Source organism: Ambystoma mexicanum, chromosome 2q (assembly GCF_040938575.1).
Source record: "Ambystoma mexicanum isolate Mex_15411 chromosome 2q, UKY_AmexF1_1, whole genome shotgun sequence".
NCBI classification, from domain to species: domain Eukaryota; kingdom Metazoa; phylum Chordata; class Amphibia; order Caudata; family Ambystomatidae; genus Ambystoma; species Ambystoma mexicanum.
Genome location: NC_090924.1, coordinates 495,046,656 through 495,059,326, shown reverse-complemented (window position 1 = coordinate 495,059,326; position 12,671 = coordinate 495,046,656). Strand labels below are relative to the sequence as shown.

The 12,671-nt window shown below is 47.5% G+C and overlaps 1 protein-coding gene across 1 annotated transcript in view; it reads left to right on the top strand.

Annotated features, from left to right (window-relative positions):
- LOC138569550 (kinesin-like protein KIF19) overlaps positions 1-12,671 on the top strand; it is a 3,041,213-nt gene that overhangs the window by 927,513 nt on the left and 2,101,029 nt on the right. The window lies entirely within an intron of this gene.

Genomic DNA, 12,671 nt, shown 5'->3' with positions numbered 1-12,671 from the left:
CTTTCTAATGCTGCCCCAGAATACCTATACCAAAACACTGTGAGTTCCATATCGACCAGACCTGTAAGGCCAATCCATCCTCACCTCCTTGTGCCACCAAAATTCAAAAAAATGAGAGGAAGAGGAGGATCCAGTTTCCCTGTAGTGACAGCTAACCACTGGAACTCCCTGTCGCCTGCCTTAAGAGCTGAGAACCTATACTGGCCATTCCAAAAGGCCCTCAAAACCTGTCACTTTGCCTAATATGTCACTTTACAAAAAACACTATACCTAACGTGTTTAATCACTGTGTTTAACTGGTTCACAATATCTTCGGGTTTAGGTGCTTTACAAATGTAAAAAAAAATAATTAAACCTGATATGATGTTATTACCAGGCATATGTTAATAGGAACTAGCAGATAATCAAAGTATGATGTGCGTCGAATTGAGAGAATTCATCCCTTCTCCCCAAGGGGATCCCACCTCCCCCTGTGAGGCTAGGGAGGTGAAACCACTGTGCATCACTCTCCCTAGGTGTCAAGGCAAGTTGGGACCTCACCAGGAGATATTCCCCCTTTGGGGAGAAGGACTCCCAGTCCTGTGAGGAACTACCTGATGCCTTCCAAATGATGGCTTATGTGCACTTGTGTAATACATCAGAATGTTTTCTGTTTCATGAATATAAAGTGCACCTACATTATCAGCGACATGAGACTGAGCCTATCCCTTTAAATTAAAGTCTTCAATGGACTGTCCAGAGGATGCTGAAAAGGGATGATATGCCAAAGGACCAGAGAGAAAGAGCGGAAAGCCGAGAGAGAGCAACAGGCAGAGAGAACCAGGGAAGCCCCCTGAACATAGTAGAGCAGAAGGAGGCGGGGCAGTTGCAAAATGCAGAGCCCTAGTAAACCAGAGCAACTGCGACATAGAGCATGAAACGCTGCGGAACCAGCGTGTAAAAGCAGAGGAAATCCAAACAGGTTGGAACAGAGAGCTCAGTGATGGCATGACCACAAAGCAATCGTGATGGGCAGCCGGCCCGTAACAACAACACCAACAGTGGGAGGAAGGAATTCCCAATCCGAGTCATGGCACCACCGCTGTCTGGAAGGCAAGAGCAGATGCTGTGGAAAGTAAGCCATTGAGCTACAAAAGCAAGAAATATTTCAATGTCCTACAGGTGCTGACACTTTTACCCCTAAAAAAGAAGGTAATACAGGGAATGTGAATGCCGGAAGGTCAAGGGGGACTCATTATAAGTTAACGGAACCCGTCCCAATACTAATGCAAAAAGAAGTGAAAATAATCAGAAAAACCAGAACTGTGTAAATGAGATTAGGAGAAACATAAAAGGGGGAGAGAAACAAAGTTTGAAACTTGTTATCCTGTGAAAAGGGAAATGTCAACCCATATCCTGATGAAAGGAAATAGAGCATACTAGAGAAAGACATTTGGGATATAAAGATACCAAAATATTTGAGAGGAGAGCAATATACAAGAGGGTCTCAAACCCTACAAGGGAGAAAGAAGGAACCTAAACTGAACTAAGACAATAGTTAAGAAAGAGGGAGGGGAAAATAACAGTCCCCTAAAAGAACTGCAGAGCTTAATCCAGAGCATAACCAGAGACTATTTGCGAATGGTCTACAGATTGCAACAATAGAATCAAGAAAACTCTGTGACAAAACACAGCAACCAAGAGAAGGGAGTCATTCTCCTGGCCTTAGTTATATTAGTGGTAAGGTCAAATAGGCTAGATTTGGACGGTGATAAACTTGCTTTTGATATTCTAACTGATTGACTAGCACCTTAGTTAGTAAAACAGGTAGGGAATACCCCGTAGACACAGGGAAAGACAGGCCTTCTTTTACCTTAAATAAACTATATGCTACAAATGCCTTCACATGGTCACATGGGCAAACAATGTTAAACCCTGCCAAATAATGTTAGTACTTGGACGTATTGTTATTATTTTTACTATTGGCTTTTTTTTATAGTACACCAGTTCATCCACTGTATTAGTCTAAAAACGCGTAAACCTAGTACGAGTTAAGGCGCATTATGTCCTGCTCAGGGACAACACAACCTTTGTCTATTTAGGATGCAATGACTGTAAAAATGTCTGATATAAGACAAGAGAGCTCTGCTAACATAAATTCCTGTGAGAAGCGTAATAAGGTGTGTAACAAGGTAATAGGTGGAGCTTGCTGTAATGTAAATATGTATGTAAATTCTGGGTGTGTGAGGGGCTTGCGATGTGCTGCGATTTCTGGAGTATATTGTGGGCATGGTTGACCATTGGCTGTATCTTTTACTGTGTCTTTTAAACATTCTAGATAAATAGGCTGCCCAAGGACGAGGACAAATGTCCTAAGTATGTGTGTTGCTTATGAGGAAAATAAATGAAGCTGCTATGAAAGGTACCGAAGAAATGAGTAACAGCAAGGATTTCTTTTATTTTTTTTATTCATATTTTTATTAATAATTTTTCACAAAACAAGATGAGGCAAATACAACCTCATCAATCCAGTAAATACAGTCAAACAATTGCTACTCCCATCTGTTGCTCAGCTCCCTCCACCTTCCTCCCCCCACCCTCCTGGTATAGGTAAAACCCCCTCCTGACCCCAATAAGAAACCACAAACATCAAGTGCAATACAGAACCCAAAAGTCAAATATAAACCTTTGGTGAGGTGAACAATCTACCCCTGTAGTCACCACCCATTACCATACTATTAATCCCGCCCCCACAAGGAAGGGCCAGAGCCTGCATCTTCTGGGCAACTCTCTGTAACCATACCATCCCCCATACCCTGCAGCAGAGAACCTCTCCATTTCAACACTCTGACCATTTTCCCAGGTAACACGCTTGTCCAATGCATCACCTAGCATGCCCTAGCCACCAACAGTAAGCAATGTGCCAGGTGTGTCAACCCCTGATAGTCCCATTCAATTTCTTCTAAGCCAACAGCACCAATAAGGGCGTACACTCCCTGGATACCCCATCCATCTCCTTTATCCATCTAAGCACTTCATCCTGAAAGACCTGCATCCTCGCACACCCTCACCACATGTGCCAATAATCGGCAGGCACACCACAATCGTGCCAACAAAGTGGAATCATTCCAGCAAACAGTTTAGAAAGGTGTACCCCATCATATTGCCATCTATGTAGTAGTTTAACGGTGTGAAGATTGTACTGGCTGGCAACCAACACCTTAAATGCCCTACAACACAGTTTGTGTCACAAAGCCCATCCAACTCCAACCCCAGGTCTCTTTCCCACCTACCCCGAAGTCTATCAGTACTCCCCTTACCTGCCTCCACCAGGGCACCATACAAAAGTGAGATGAAGACCTTCATCTCCGTTCTAAAGTCGAGAACTTTCTCATTGGGGTGTCATCCCGCTACACCCGCACCCTCCATACATCCCCTATAATCACCTCCTTCAATTGAAAAATGACAGCTTCCCAATGCCCAGGGCCTCTTCCAATTCCGAGATCATTAGAAACTGCCATTTCTTCCACAAATGCCCTACCCTTGTCAAGCCCGCCTAGAACCAACTCTGGAACCTCTCCGAATTCGGAATATGCTCCCTAAACCCAAAGCCCATAAATGGCTCAACAGGGAGGGCCATGTCATAATCCTGAGAAACTCAGGTCCCTTATGCCAGATATTCCAAACAACTCCCAATATAGGATGCTCATGTATCCTCCACGGGAGCTGGTCCCTCAGTGTCTACAACCATTCCCCTACTATTGCTGGTCGAAGATGGAAATTATCCAACCAAACCCATTGCTGCTCCACCTGTGTTAGGGAGAATTCTCCAGAATGGCTAATTTCCCTTACCTACTCAGTCCCTCAGCAGCTTTGCTGGATTTCTGGGGTTTATTTTTTTCACCTGGTAAGAGTGTAGGCCTTTTTTTCCCACTCTTACATGTGTTTTGCTGTGTGTGTTTAATATGTTCTTGTGTTCATAGACTGTGGAGCCTCGCCTACTCCATAGGCATAATCTTTTTACTGTGTGTTACACAGCACCTTCAGTGCAGTGACACATGGTTGTCTTTTTGACTTCCCAACTCCGACTCCATTTTCTGGGACTGACTACTCTCTCCCAGAACATGTAAAGTTGCCATTGACTTTATTAGTCTCTTTTAAAAACTCACAGACCCAGTACAAACTATCTTAAATAGAGTTCTGGAAAGGGTTAATACTCATCCCTTTTTGTCTGTTTTTCTTGGAGCATTGTTTCGCTCCATTTTCATTAAGACTTGGCTGGTGCCGTGGTAACTACCCTATTTTTCCTACCACGGTTATCTTAAATAGACTTGGTATTGTTTTAGGCTATCTTGGTAGCCTCAAACTTAAACCCGCTAGACCATAGACATTTTTATCCGGTTCCGGCTGGGTTTAGTCACCATTTCTTTTTTTAAAAGTCTTTCTCGTGTTTTACTCTGCGCGCCAAACCAGGTTTGGTTCCTTTGTTCGTCGTCCTTTCGTGGGCTTCTGCACAGAAGCCCTCCTTAGGCGCCTGTATATCTGGGGGGGGCAGGATGTGAGGGAGGGGTTTAGGACTCCCTGCACAGGGTCTCCTTGGAGATCCATGTTGCACTCTGATCTGATTGGCTGTGGTGACTGTCCCGGCGGGACAGCCACTCTGCTCTGTGATTGACAGCCCGGCTGTGTGAATGGGGGAAAACTGCATAAAAAGTAGGTCTCTGGGCTGGAAAGGCAGAGTCGCCACTGGAACGAGAGAACCGGAGAGGAGCTGACAGAAGAGGACCCCTACCATGACTGAACTGCCTGGTGAAGCCCTGCTGCAGGTCCGAATCTTCAAACTCCAACGACAGGGAAGATCTGCAAGAAAGCTTCTCCCCTTGAGCTGGTGGGAACAACCAGTTTACCAAACTGTTTGCCAGGCCTCCCTTCTCTGGTCGAATTTGCTGTACAGAGCTACAGTGAACCGGATAGCCAGGAGGAACGGACCCTGCTTGCGTTTTAAGGAGCGCACCTTTTATTCATTGCTTTGCTCTGCTGCTGGCTTCTTCCCTGGGCAGTGCAGGACCCTCCAGTCTTCCTACTTCATGTCAGTCCGACAGTCGCTTCAGGAACCGTGAGCCTGCAGGACCTGCCAGGAACATGTTCAAATCTGGTTGTTTGTTTCGTCCAGCCTTGGTGAAAATGTGTGAAACCTTTCGCCAATCTGAGGGCTTGTCCTTCTCCATTCTTTAAGCTAACTTTTCTGCCAACCAACTTTGTCCTGAACTCTTGGCAAAGACTTAACCGCGAACTACCCTGAACTGTGTGATCTTGAGCAAAGACTCTGGTCCATTGACTTTGGGCCAGGCCCCTTGAATTTGATTTCCTCACTGTAGTTCCTTTTTCTAGATTGCCCTGCTTACTTACTTGTTGGTGCTGCTCAATTCTTGTCTAGTGTTGTCTTTCACTCCCTTTTAAATTGCTGGAGTGGCATTTTGCTCACACTTCATTTTGAGCTGACTTGCCCAGAATCTATTGGGTGTGGTGTAGTGTATTAAGAGTGTGATTTTTCAACTGCTTTACTTTAGTGAAATGTTTTACAACTGATGTGTACATAAATGTATATTCTTTTACTCAGAAACCTTGAGTCAGTGTTTGTTTGAATCATAGTAATTGCTGTCCTTTGTGTAACTATTGATACTGCTCACTTGCTCTTGATATAAGTCTGGCTGCTCACCCATCGATACCACTTTACTGTGTAGTACAGGCTTGTACCAAAGTTTGTACTGTCACTTGTAGACCTAATTGTGTGTGGTGTTCTCAAAGGGTACTGCATATAATTCTGCCTAACAACCTGGTCCCTCAAATGTGGAACCACAACCAGAAGCTGAGCTGCCTTATAGTACTTAGGCCAACGATCATCCAAAACCTCTTGGGGGCCTGGGATGGTCACCCCTCTCTCCTGGTAGGTCAACCGAGTATTCATCATAGTTCTTGGGGTCTGGCAGGGGGAATGGTGACCGTACCTAGGGAGTGAAGGTGCTGCTCTATCCTAACCATGTGGGGCATGCTTGGGTCATCTGTTTGTACATGGCTGTCTTTTGTACCGCGTGCTGCACCAGGTACCTTAATTCAAACCATTATCATTGCACTGCTTCTTCCAGCCTTGTGCAATTGTGGCCCAGGCCGCGATGACCAGGCCCATTAGACTTCTCCATTGCGCTTTGGTGACTGTTTTGGCATGCTGCCCTTTCAGACCGCAAAGCCAGAGCCTCACTTCGAGTTGATCCACCTCTGGAAATATCTTTTTCATTTCGGATATCACTTCTGACCAGAAGCCGGTGACCTTTGGGCAGTCCCACCAGATGTGTCTCCATGTGCCGGCATCCGTATAGCCCCTCCAGCACTGATTTGACGTGTGCGGGTACATGCTGTTTAGCCTCTCTGGTGTATAGTGCCATTGTGTGACTATTTTGATCCACATTTCTCTGGTCTGGGCCGCACGTGTTAGTTTGGGGATGTCGGTCCAGAGTATCTGCCATCTTCTCCCAGTGTTTTTTCACATTTTTTCATGTATGCCCATTTCAGGTCCTCTTCCTGTGAATTTATGAAATTATATAGAGTGGAGACCAGCTTTCTCTCTCCTGAGTTAGTGAGAAGACATTTTTATTTTTCGAAGGCGGTCAGTTCCCTGGTCGCTGCCTGTGTTATCTCGGGCGTTGTCAGCCAATGTCTAAGCTGTTCATATTTGTATCTGTCCGCGTTCGTGAGGTTCCAAAATGACTTGCAGTCCGCGAAAGATCTCACTTCCTTCTCCACGAACATTTCCCCAATTTTCCTACATCCAGCTTCCTCCCAATTCTCGTATGCGCCGTGCTCCAGCCTGGGTGGAAATTGCGGATTCTTGCAAATTGGTGTAAACGGGGCCGTTGCCGTGGTAATGTTCCCTTTCCATGTCTGCTCGTCCCAGGCATTCAGTGAGGCCTTCATGATCTCGCTAATGCGCACATTTGGATGTCTGTGCGGCTTTAGTTTCCATAACAGTTCTTCTAGCAGAGTTCTTGCGACCGCCCTGTCCTGGGTCACCCAGATAGTTTGCTGATTGTCCCCTAGCCATTCTTTCAGGATCCACAATTGTGTTGCATGATAGTAATTCCTAAAGTGCGGGAGCGCTAGGCCCCCTCTCTGACGTGGGAAGTGAGAACTGTTCTGCGACTCTTGGGGGTTTCCCGTTCCATATGAATGAGGAGACTGTCTTTGTCAATGTTTTGAAGTATGACTTGGGGATTGTAATCGGGAGGGCTTGAAAGTAATACAGCAGTTTTGGGAGGGTGTTCATTTTTACCGATTGGATTCTACCCCACCAGGAGATATTTAGGGGGCACCACCGCTCTAGATCTTTTTTAACCTTGGACAGGAGTGGGGGGTAATTCCTTTTATATAAGGCGTCTACCTTATGCGTGAGAGTTATGCCTAAGTATTTAATACCCTCCTCCGCTATCTTTAAGCCCAATAGCCCTGCTTCCCTGTTCAGTAAATCTCTGCTCCCAGCTAGGTGTAGGGCTTCCAATTTCTTCTTTTTTATTTTTAGGCCCGATATATTCCCAAATGACACAAGCAGTTGGATAGCCTCAGGCATAGAGTGACTAGGGTCTTCGAGAGCCAATAACATGTCGTCCGCATAGGCTGTTACCTTATGTTGTCTACCCACCATCTCAATCTCCATGATTTGGTCCGTTTCCCTTATTTTAATTAGTAATGGTTCCAGGTATAATGTGTATAGAAGCGGGGAGAGCGGGCATCCCTGTTTCGTTCCCCTCGAGATCTGCACCCTCTCCGTGACTTTCCCATTTACCGCTATCCTAACCGTAGGGGAGGAGTAATTGGCCTGGACCATGTTAATATATTGGTTCCCAAATCCCATGTGTGTCAGGGTTTTATAGAGCATGGACCATTCTACCCGGTCAAAAGCCTTTTAGACATCCAGTGATAGTAACACTGCTGGGGTGTGGGTTATGTTTTTTTTTTCTATTAGGTGTATTAGCCTTCTCATGTTGTCATGTGTCTGCCTCCCTGGAATGAATCCTGACTGATCCGGGTTAACTAGGGAGAGTAGCAGCGGGGAAAGCCTGGCTGCCAAGATTTTCGTGTAGATTTTTGAGTCTAAGTTTATCAGGGCTATAGGTCTATACGAGCCCGGGAGGGCGGGGTCTTTCCCTTGTTTATGAAATACCAAAACTTTAGCCTCGTTCATGGATGGAGTGACATTCCCACTGTCTCTAAAGGAGTTCAGTAGTCTAGTAAGGATGGGTGTTATGAGGTCTTCATATTTTTTATAGAATGAGGCTGTGAATCCATCCGGGCCGGGTGCTTTGTTGAGTGGGAGATCCTTTATAGCCTTCTTCACTTCACCTTCCGTTATTTGGGCATTAAGATCCCTTCTGGCTTCTTCTGATATTTTGGGGAAGGGAATTGAGTCCAAAAATCTGTCTTGGTCTACATCGTCTGGGTGTTCTGATGTATATAAATTCTGGTAGAACATCCTAAATGAGTCCCCTATATCTTCGGTGCGCGTCAGCGTGTCGCCTTGCGTGTTTTGAATGTTCCGGATGGTCATTGACTTTTGCTTCGGGGAGAGAAATCTAGCAAGATATCGATCTGCCTTGTTGGCTTTGATGTAGTATCTTTGTTTGAGGTATAGGAGGGAGCTCTCTGCCTTTTTTATTTCAGAGTAGTTCAAGTTGCCCCTCTGTGTGCTTCAATGCCCTCTTTATGTCTCTGGTGGGGTTTGCCACTAATTCTTCACGGATGTCCGAGGGTTTCTTTTCTAGTTCAGTTTCCCATTGTTGTCTTTTTCCCTCGTAGCCTTTAGGGCGATCATGTGACCCCTGATTACCGCCTTAAACGCCTCCTAGACTGTACCCAGGGAGACCTCTCCAGTATCATTGAGTTCAAAGAATTCTACGATCTTGTCTCTTATAGATTCTCCCATCACTGGGTCCAATAGCACATCCTGCGGGAGCCTCCATCTCCATATGCCCCTCTCTTTCCCTGGGGTCGACATATCCAACCAGAGGGGTGCATGGTCTGACAGAGAGATTGGGCCGAGCTCCATGTCTTGAATTTTCCCCAGAATCCCCACAGAAACCCAGAAGTAGTCAATTCTTGACATTGTATTATGTACGTGAGAATAATACGTGTATCCCTTAGTTTGACCTTTATGTTCCCTCCATGCATCACATAATGCCATGCCTTCCATCCGTCTTTTAAGGCACTTTGGCGGGGCGCCCTGATGGTGGCGTCCCCCCGTGCTCCTGTCCATCTGTGGGTGCCAAGCCATATTAAAGTCACCCCCTGCGATTATCTCACCTTTCACATACCCCTCGAGCCTTCCCATTGTGTCTCTCAAGAAGCTATCTTGGCCCGTGTTTGGAGCATATAAAGACGCCAATGTCAGAGTGGCGTTGTGTAATTTAATATTGGCAAAGGCGTATCTTCCTTCCCCGTCTGTCTGTTTGTCCACCAATACCGCATTCATTCCCCCCTTCACTGCGATCAACACCCCTGCCAGTTTCTCCGGTGCATTGGATTGTGCAATTATATCGTAGCCTCTAAGGCGTATTTTCCCCCTATCCAGGGCTTTAATGTGGGTCTCCTGGAACAGTAGCACTTCAGCCTTTTCATTCCTTAACATGCTCTCCACTTTTTTCCTTTTTACAGGGGAGTTCAGGCCCCTAACATTCAAGGTTACTATTCTTATCTTCCCCATTGCAACTTGCCTATCTGGGTGAGCCTTTTGCCCGAGCAATGTAATCCCCCCTCTCTTCCGGATATTCCTCCTTCCCTTCCACCCCGCCCCCCCATATTGCCAAACAGTCCCCCAACCATTAACCTAACTCCAACTATGCTCCCGAGGAGGGCCCGGGTACCTATGGTAGCTCTGGCGTTCCGCCTATCACTCCCTGCCCTCTGTAGACTCAAGGCTAACTTTGCGGGGAGTCCTAAACCCCGCATTTCCCTCAGGCCGTGATGTGAGTCTTACCTATTCCACACCTGGGCCAATGAATTTGTTGAGAACAAAACCCTTCATTGGGTACCGTTCCGTGAACTTTGTTTAGTAACCGGACCATAAATCCTTTAAGTTATGCATCGTCCATTCCTCTATTCTGTTGCTCTTAACTTATCATTTCCCCTTACAAGCCGTTTCCTTTTCTGACAGACCCTTTCCCAACCCCCTGTTATGCTTTGCTGTTCCCCCGTCGTCTTCACATTCCTGGTCTGGGTCTCCCCTGCCTGGATGTCCATGATACTTAGCCCCTCTTCCTTGGTGGTCACCCTCCTTTGCTTTCCTTCCCAATCGAACAGCAGCCCGAATGGGAATGTCCATTTGTATTTTATCTCTCTCGCGATCAGTTCCCTTATGAGTGGGGCCATTTCTCTTCTCTTTAGGAGTGTTACGGCTGACAGGTCTTGAAAAAGCTGAATATCCACACCATTCATCCTGATTTGATCAAGCTGCCTCGCTCTCCTTAGTATAAGTTCTTTTTGCGGATAGGAGGATAGAGCTGCCAGCACGTCTCTAGGTCTCTCGCCAGGTGCGCCTGTGCGTTTAGGGCCCACTTGTCCTAATTGCCTCCGCGTCTTGTTCTCCTATGATGTCCCTAAAGACTTCCTGCACCGCTTTCTTCAGGTCCTTGTTAGTGACCGATTCTAGCATGTGTTTTATGCGGATATTCGATCTGCAGGACCTATTTTCAAGATCCTCACACTGTATTTCCAGATTGTGGGTCAGGCGGTCTAAGTGCTCTTGTGTTTTGCTGTTCTGTAGGGCCTCCTCCTCTGCATTTTGCACTATTTTCTCTAAGGTATTCGTTCTTTCTTCCAGATTGGCAATATCATGTTTGACGACTTGAATTGCCTGCTGCATGTCGTGCTTAATCGCAGCAAATTGCTCCTGGACTGTCAACATGAGCTTTTCTTGTAGCTCAACGAACCAGGCGTGCATGTCCTCTTTTGTCGGGGGTAAGTTGCCAGGGGTGGATTGACTCGGGTTCTCCCTCGGGCCGGCTGAGTCATCCTGTGATCCTCCTCTGGCTGTAACCAGGGTCTCCGCTGCCTACATCTGTAATATGCTGGAGTCCTGTTTGGAGGATTGCGGGTTCTTTTGGGCGCCCCCCCCCTTCCCTTTCACTCTAGACATTTCCCCTTCAGTGAACCAAAGCCCCTGTGTGGACCCACGTCCTCCCCTTCCCTGTGGAGTGGCTGCGTAGCGCTCAGCCACGTGGTCCCCCTGTTGTTCACCTTCTGAGCGTTTTGCACCAGTTCTTGATCTGATACTACTGCTGTTCCACTGGACTCAATCAATCACGTCTACTACGAATCTAGTGGCCCCAGGAAGAGCTGCACTCTGCTGGTTCATGGGGGGGGGGTTCTGTTGGTCTTTTCCCTTTCCTCTGCCCCTCACTGTCCCCCGGCTGATCAGCAAAACACGCGCTGTATGTGGGAGGTTAGGGTTCGTATTGCCTGCCGTGCGAGCCCTGCTTCCAGTTCCTGCTATGAGTGGCACCCCCTGCGTGTGGTTCTCTGGGAGCGTTCGCCATATCTCTTGGGGCCTTGAAGGAGGAGGAGGAGCGGGGGGCTCTCACCTCTCAGTCCGCGGGCCGGGGAATGCCACCGCTACCTCCGCCTCGGAGCACAGACAGAGCGTCTCCGGCTTCTCCACCGCTCCCGCCGCGGGATCGCTGGAGTCAGGCGGTGCTAGCCTCGTCCCGCAGGCTGCTGCCTGCCTGGTCGCCCTGTTCGCCCCAGAAGGCCCTGCAGTGCTGTGGTTCCCGACTCGGCCCAATCTCTCTGCCGCCGCCAGGAGTCTTGGGGGTTGTAGCTCCCCTTCACCTTGCTTCACGGCCCACACGTCGCCGCCTCCCCAGACGCTGGGCCGCGTAGGAGTACTCGCCGTCTCAGTGGGGGAGGGGTGGACCACTCCTCCGTTACGCTGGGGGTCGGACCTAGGGGCAATCGCCTCCCGTGTGTGTCCGGTGACTCTTGGCGTTGGGTGATGCACAGTGATGGAACAGTCACCCTCCGGATGTTAGCTTTATGAAGTGCTGCTGAGTGGCCCGGCGGGAACAAGACTCACACACGTCTCCATCACCAACACAAACACCATCACTGGTATCAGTATTTTCACTATTGCCCCCATCCACGATGGTGCCCACGAAAAAAGCTAATCGAATCGGTCACTTTTTTGTATGCCAGCCTCTGTTTGCATGTGGGTGCTTATAGTCTGTAGGCCTCTATTATTTGTGCAAGAGACCCGTTGGCGGTTTGATTTGGGGGGATGTCCGTGCGGCCTGAATCCCCAATTTATTTACAGACGCCTACTTCCATTGCGGTAAGCAACTCTCGCATGTAGCTGTTCTGCAGTGTCATCAACCTGATCGCTCGCATTTCAGCCTTTATTGCATTCATCCCAGTTCAGTGTCATTTACCAACTGTATCACTTCCCAGTGTCCCATACTATTCATGGTTGAGACACTCCATCAGAGAGGTGGACTCTCTAAGTTTTAGACAGGTAACCAAAGGGGAAGTTTAGTGGTTTGAGGAAATGGCATGGGTTACTCTGACAGTGGAATTTCCTAAATGTATCCTTCAGAATGCCTTTGTTTCCACAGGGCAAGATGGAGGCTCTGTGCAGCAGCATTGATTGGCTG